The sequence below is a fragment of the Budorcas taxicolor genome, chromosome 1 (assembly GCF_023091745.1).
Source record: "Budorcas taxicolor isolate Tak-1 chromosome 1, Takin1.1, whole genome shotgun sequence".
Taxonomy (NCBI): domain Eukaryota; kingdom Metazoa; phylum Chordata; class Mammalia; order Artiodactyla; family Bovidae; genus Budorcas; species Budorcas taxicolor.
Window position 1 is genome coordinate 110,703,550 of NC_068910.1, and position 8,246 is coordinate 110,711,795.

The window sequence follows — 8,246 nt, forward strand, 5'->3', positions numbered from 1 at the left end:
TTCGGGATATGAAGGCAGTTTCTGTATGTTAGTTCTGTCTCCTGCTATCTTACTAAATTCTTGAGTTTTATCATTGATTCTCAAGAATTTCCTAGGTGTACCATAATATCATCTGCAAGGAGAGATGACTTTATCAATTTTTGTGGTTATTTTTCTTGTCTAATTGTATTCCTTAATACCTCTAATACGATATTGAATAGTAGTAGAATAAATGGATATCTTTGCTTTATTCTCAGAGGAATGTCTCCAGTGTTTTAAATACGCCCCTGACTTTAGGACCAAGGTAAACATTGTTAAAAATAAAACATAAATTCCTAATTTTAAAAAAATAAAACATTTATCTGGCTGTGCCAGGCCTTAGTTACAACATGCTGGATGTTCTGTCTTTAGTTGCAGCATGTGAACTCTTAGTTGCAGTGTTCAGGATCTAGTTCCCTGACCAGGGATAGAACCTAGACTCCCTGCATTGGGAGCGTGGAATTTTAGCAACTGGACCACCAAGGAAGCCCTCATAAATTCCCAGCTCTCCTAACAGCTTTTATCAGAAGTAGGTGTTGAATTTTGTTGAAAGATTCTTCAGCTGATTTTATCAGTGAGGGCAAACTAATATAAAGAATTGTTAACATTAGAGCTCTCAGGTGTAGAAGTAACAACTGCAGGTAGAAACTAACTACCCACAAGGCTGACAGAATAAGGGAATAAGGGAAAGACATCTCAGAGGAGGGGCCCAGAGGCTGAAATTCAGATCTTTGAGGAGATAACAGCTGCTAGCTTCAGAGAAGAGCAACATACCAAGCTTCCCATCGCCACAGTGAAGACAAATTTTGGAAACTCTTGATTGAACTTCTGCATGAAAAGTCCCTTGGTGATATGTAGCCCCTTACCCCCACAAGAATCCACTGTTAGTAATAATTAATTGGTTTTAGTTATTTACATTTTACTTCATTTCCCTATACTTGGCAAATTTTCTACATTTATCCCACATTACTTTGATAACTGGAGAACTGAGTGGGGAATAGAGGTATCTCTAAATAAGGTAAATTAGCTGTCATGCTTGGGCCTCAGGGATGTGAGAACTTTTTCAGACCAAAAGCCTTGGGCTACATCACAATAAACACCTACTTAGTTATTGCATGTAGACATAGGACTTTTATTCACATCTTGTGTTTTTTTAATGTAGATGTTCTGTTCTGAACTCTGTTTTCTTGTAAGTATAAGTCCTCTTTGGGAGTGTCTTATTTTCCTTATCAGCTGAATTCACATTGCTTAATATTTAGAAAAAAAAGTTGTGTACTATGTAGAATATCAAGGATAAGTATACACAAAGTCTGAACTCTGATGTATTTTTATCACTGATTGATGTCATCCAAATACACCAAAAATGAATTTCACTCAGAATCCAGTATTTTCCTGATCTCATGATAGTTATACACCTGAAGTTACTTATTTTATTCCTGCTTTTATTTTATATATATATTAATATATAATTTAATATCTAAATATTTATAGAGATTTATATTAAATGATCTATTTTATATATATAACTGCTTTTAGAATTCCATGACTAATCTTAGTTGATGTGAAATGGTTAGATCAGTAGCAACTATGAATTTACCCATGTAACCATGACTGAAAATAAAGTTCCTAAATAATACTTCAAGAATACATAATTATGCCCTGATTTTAATAAAAAGAAATATTGTATCAACATTCAGACAACTAAGATCATGGCATGCGGTCCCATCACTTCATGGCAAATAGATGGGAAAACAATGGAAACAGAGATTTTATTTTCTTGGGTTCCAAAATCATTGCAGATGGTGACTGCAGCCATAACATTAAAAGATGTTCGTTGGAAGAAAAGCTATGACAAACCTAGAGAGCGTATTAAAAAGCAGAGGATTACTTCACTGACAAAAGCCCATATAGTCAAAGCTGTAGTTTTCCAGTAGTCATGTATGGATGTGACAGTTGGGCCATAAAGGCTGAGCATCTAAGAATTGATGCTTTTGAACTGTGGTGTTGGAGAAGACTCTTGAAAGTCCCCTGGACTGCAAGGAGATCAGATCAATCAATTCTAAAGGAAATCAGTCCCGAATATTCACTGGAAGGACTGATGCTGAAGCTCCAATATTTTGGCTACCTGATGCAAAGAGCTGACTCACTAGGAAAAACACTGATGCTGGCTGGCAAAGATTGAAGGCAGGAGAAGGGGACGACAGAGGATAAGTTGTTGCATCACTGACAATGGACATGAGTTTTGACATCAGGAACTGGTGGACATCCACAAGATGGTGAAGGACAGGGAAGCCTGGCATGCTGCAGTACATGGGGTCGCAGGGTCGGACACAACTGAGCGTCTGAACACCACCACCTTTGTATCAAGTACTGCAAAGAAAATAATACGGAAAGAATGCAAGTATTGATACTAATTAGGTAAAGAATTTGCAAATGGTTAAAGCAAATCTAACTGAAGATGCAACTGCTAATGAAAAGGTGTGTATGTGGGAATAGTTATATAAGGAATGTCTACTTTTCCACTTAGTTTTGCTATGAACCTAAAACTGCTCTTTAAAAGAAATAGTTTAAAAAAAAAAACCCAAAATGTGGGCAGTGGTTTGACTTAATAGATTGACAAGGTATGTCTCTTAACCATGAATCTAATAATACTAAGTTTGATATACAACCCCCCAATTTGCTGTGAGAGACTATTAATCTGTGTATGAACAGTTATATGGATTATCATACCAGTAAATTTCCCAAAACATCATTTAAATGTAGTTACATTCTCAAAGGGTCACTCAGAAGACAATGTCCCTTTCCCAGTTGATTTTAAACAGGTGTTTCTTCCCATTCTATCTTATTTGAATGCTACAGTAGGCATTGACTATGAGATGCTCCAGATGAGACAACTGGGAATCCTAAGTATAAATTTTATTACAGGCCTTGCTTTCTCCAATAGGGGGAACTGAAGAAGCAGGCATGGGACTTCCCTGGTGGTTCAGTGGTTAAGATTCTGCACTTACAGTGCAGGACGTCTGAGTTCGATCCCTCCTGGGAGAACTTAAGATACCATGTGCCACACTGCCAAAAACACAAAAAGGAGCTGCCGTTCTCTGCCATCTCTTAAGGGGTGCTGGTAGTGCCATCATGCTGAAACAGAGAAAGATTCTGGTAACAACCATCTCTTGTCACACTACACACTTTCATTACTAACTTATATGACTTCCCTGCTGTGGACATAGAGCCATTAGAAAACTAGGAAATTTCAAGATTAAGAGCAATTTCAGATATTAATCTGGAAGTAATGTGTGTAAGACAGAAAAAAACAAGGCAAGCATGAAAACTGGGAAGCCAAGATACTGGTAATATACTGCATGTGTGAGTTTATAAAATCTTAAGAGTACTATGTTAACAGGGTTTCCCAGGTGGTGAAGTGGTGAAGAATCCAGTTGCCAATGCAGGAGATCAAAGAGATGTGGGTTTGATCCCTGGGACAGGAAGATCCCCTGGAGTAGAGAATGGCAACCCACTCCAGTATTCTTGCTTGAGAGACCCCATGGAGAGTAGCCTGCTGGGCTCTAGTCCTTGGGGTTGCAGAGTCAGACATGACTGAGCATACATCCACACATAAAATATGTTATCAGTAATTAGTAGTGATGTAATAGAACTAACAGATCAGAGACACTGCTAAGGAATTCATTGGCTGAATCACTGATGGAAGCATCCCAGATGACTAGGGGGTCTGGATCTAGGTACCTGGAGAATAGTAGATGCTAAAGAGAAAAAAACTGACACACACACACACATATACAGGATAACTTTTAAAGTTTAAGAAAAACCTTCAGTCAAGATTTAGGAAAATCCACAGAGGGTTTTCAAGGGGAAACGGGGTCAACATAAGGCCTAATTGTATAACAGTAATTACCATTGGTGTGGGATGAACTATATGCCTCAAGTGTTTTCACATCTGTTGCGAAGTGTTGATATGTAGCTGAACTTACTGCCTACAGCTCATGAAATGGATGCCTGTGGAGTTAAGAGCAAGGAATGAAAACAAACTCAAGTGGTAGATTTATATGCAAATATGTCAGTAATTTTTTTTGTTTAAATTTTGAGAAATCTTTATTTGCTTTACACAGCAGTAAAAATTGTATATTATACATTGCCTGTGTGTGGGTTCAGTCACTAAGTCATGCCTGGCCTTTTTGCAAGCCCCTTGACTAGCCCACCAGGTTCGTCCATGTAATTTTCCAGGCAAGAATACTGGAGAGGGTTACCATTTCCTACTCCATGTCATGTTTTCTAGTTGGCTTTCCTAGTGGCTCAGATGGCAAAGAATCTGCCTGCAATGCAGGAGACCAGGGTTTGATCCCTAAGTTGGGAAGATTCCCCCGCAGACAGGAGTGGCTACCCACTCTAGTATTTTTGGAGAATTCCATCCATGGGTTGCAGGGAGTCAGACATGACGGAATGACTGAGTACTTTCTAACTGAACTAATATTCCTATGAAAAGACAAAGATCGGCAGCCTGGACGTTTTTTTCAAGACGATCATAGGAAATTTTCTGGTGGTCCAGTGGCTCAGCCTCCATGTTTCCACTGGAGGGGGCATGAGTTCAATCTCTGGTCGGGGAGTTAAAAGATATTACATGCTGCACGGCCAAAAAAGCCAATCATATACTATGTATAAGAGAAATACCTTAAATATGAGGTTATGAGCAGGCTGACAGCAATAAGCATGGTAAAATGCACCACATGAATACCCCCCAAAAAAATCCTGATGTAGCTATTTTACTATTTTAAAAATATTCATTTGGTTGTGTCAGGTCTTGGTTGTGGCATGCAGATCTCCCGTTGCAGTATGTGAGCTCAGTAACTGCTACACCGGGGCTTATTTGCCCTGCAGCATATGTGATCTTAGTTCCCCAAACAAAGATGGAACCCAAGTCCCCTGAACTGTAAGGTGGACTCTTAACCCCTGGATCACCAGGAAGCCCCTGTAGCTATTTTAATTTCAGTCAAAGTAGACGTAAAGCCAGGAGCATTACCAAAGGCTCTTCATTTTACCCTTTCATAATGATACAAGGTTTAACTCACCAGGAAAACAATTCTGTATCGGACAACTAATAACAGCTTCAAGATATATGAAGCAAAAATTGCCAGAGTTATTAAAAGGAGGAGAAATAGGCAAATCTACATTCATATGGTAGAGGTATTTTTCTAACTGATAGAACCAACAAACGAGAAAAAAAAAAGAATAGGGGTACAGGATATTTGAACAAAAATAATCATTTGACACATACTATAACAATGCCTCCACACTGCATAAAATTAAATTCTCATGAAACATTTACAAAAATTGACCATAAAAAAAAACCCTCACCAAATGTTAAATAAAAAATACACAATGTTTTTAATCACAGTAAAATAATTTTAGAGATCACTAAAAGATAACCCCAAAACCCTCTATGTTTAGAAGTAAAATATGTGTGAAAGAATAAATTATAATGAAAATTTAAAAATATTTTAAATCAAGTAACAGTGAAGGAATACCATATCCCAACGTGTGGAATGCTGTGAAAGCTGAGTTTAGAAGAAACGTACAGCTTTAAGTACATACATTAGAAAAGATAAAAGTCAGCAGGCCTTACCTGAATGGTGGTAAACTGGAAAGAGGCAGCAAATTAAGCCCAAAGTCAAGATGGCTCAGTGGTAAAGAATCCGCCTGCCAGTGCAGGAGATGTGGGTTCAGTTTCTGGGTTAGGAAGATCCCCTGGAGAAGGAAATGACAACCCACTCCAGTATTCTTGCCTGGGAAATCCCATGGACAGAGGAGCCTCGGGGGCTACAGACCATGGGGGTCACAAAGAGTCTCAGCAACTAAACAACAACCTGTACTCTTAACATTTATATAACATTCTGGAGAAATCCAATAAACAGCAGTATTCACTTCAAAACTTCAGATAACAGACTATAAAATAAGTCTGATATATTTATCCAAACAGTAAATGTAAAACCCCTGTTTAGGAACCTCCATGGTTCCTAAAGGTTTAAACTGCCATTATAGGTTGAATCCTCTAATTCAGTTATGAGCAGGAAGCATCATGTACAGTTTACACCACAGCTATTAAAAAAGAAAAAAAGACACTGAAAGTCTAGACTAAATCCAGCAGTTAAGGTAACTTTGTGAAATTACGTAAAAAGCCACTGGCATTTAATGAAACAGCACTAACAAGCAGATTTAATCAGGAGATACCTGATCTGACAACAACAAATCAATGTGTGCTTTCAGAAAGGAATTATTATAAACAGTTTCTCCATGGAAATATAAAACTGAATTTTTGGAATCTTAATACTTACTTCTGCATGAAATTTATGTAATTCTCTAAACACACTTAAATTATCCAAACATGGCAGTTAACTGTACTACTTTTGATTTTGTTGTACGATTATGTTTAAGTGTAATAATAAGTCTTAATAGTATTATATGTTCCCTCAGTGGTTATTTTTAATGTGTTCAATTCCCCTCCTCTTTAAAAATGGATTAACTTAATAATAAATAACAGCAACTGATTTATGAGCTGAAAATAGTGACAAGCTTAACTTCAAAGCTTATGCTTTAAACAAGATTCAACATCTTTTATTTACATATTTATGACATACATTAATGATCTTACCCAATTAACTAAATCTAATAACAGTGGTGACAACGGAACATAAAGACAATTCCAAATTTTAGATCGAAATACATTTTCACTAACTGAAACATACGATTAAACAAGCAGCCATTATAAAGCTGTAGACTGTATGTCAATCCACTTAAAATTGAAAATCAGCCACACAGCTACCGAAACAATGGGAAATGTGCAAATGCAAATATTACATATGCAGGTATAGCACATGCATGGCATCACATTTATTTTTCTTTTAAGCCACTTAAAGTAAACTGGAATAAGCATTTTAATAATATATATACATCAAGGCACATTCTTTTCTTGTGCTTTAGGAATGATTTACATGTGATTTGCTTATATCTTAATTTTACACCTTATATTAGCTTATTCTAATACTTAGAAGTTTAACAATTATAACTTGAGTGGTAGTACTCCAGGAGAGAAATGTGATATCTCCCCATGGTTATTTTGAAAAATGAGAAAATTAGATAGCTTACAGAGGTGGAAATTTAAAAATCAAACACACAAATTAATTTTTCAGGCAACTTTAAAAAAGAATTTACTTTTAACAATTTGGTGGGCCATAATCAATTCCTTTAAGTAGTATACTATAATGAGGGTTGAACTGAAGAATTTTCAATATTCTGAAATTACTTGACAATTATATGGTATCCACAGGACTGCTGTAGATATCTATATTGCTATCCTATTTCTAAACTGCAGTTTTTTAACAAAATTGAACAATTAAACATGATACAAAAGTTGCAAACAACCAAACTTAGTTTTAACCTTTCTCCCCCCATTTATTTTCTTGTTATCAAGGAGAAATTTCCCATCAACAGAGATTATTAACAGTGTTCTTTGCTCATGGTCAATTTACTTGCCTTGAAGGTTAGCATAGTAAGGCTTAATAGGCATTTCATGCATCTGAATTGCATTTGAAAAATTAGCTATTCATTTAAGGGTTCCCCATACAGATTAAGTACACTGTGCAAACTTGATTACAACATGTAACTCATTAAGTGCTTTACAACAGAATAAAGAATCCCTGACTTTATAAAGGGATAAAATAAATAGTAAGTCAAGAATCACAGATGTGAAGCATTTAAAACAATGTAACATACCTATGTATCCTACTAAAATGTTTTATATTAGAATTTTTAATCCATAAACAGGGCAAATGAAATCACAGAACCTCTATATTTTGAGAATAAAAGAGAAAAGCCAATTACTACAGCCTTTTAAATTCAAAGTATATATAATCAAGTCAAAATGCAAATGAAACTGTACGGTTTTTAATTTAGTACAGTTCTTTTTAAACATTAATTCATAAAAAGTATACCATGATAATCCACTGCCACCAAATAGATTTGTTTTCAATTTGTTTACAGTAAATGAACTTTTCTACAGAACCATTAGCTAGACAAATCGTTATATGGTAAAACACCACCAAATAGCCCAGAGCCTGGACATACAAACTCCAGGCAGATAGTCACACAGTATTGTAAACAAATGTTCTGTGAGTTCAATATACATGAGACATCGCTTCTTTTTATCTCTATTACTACAT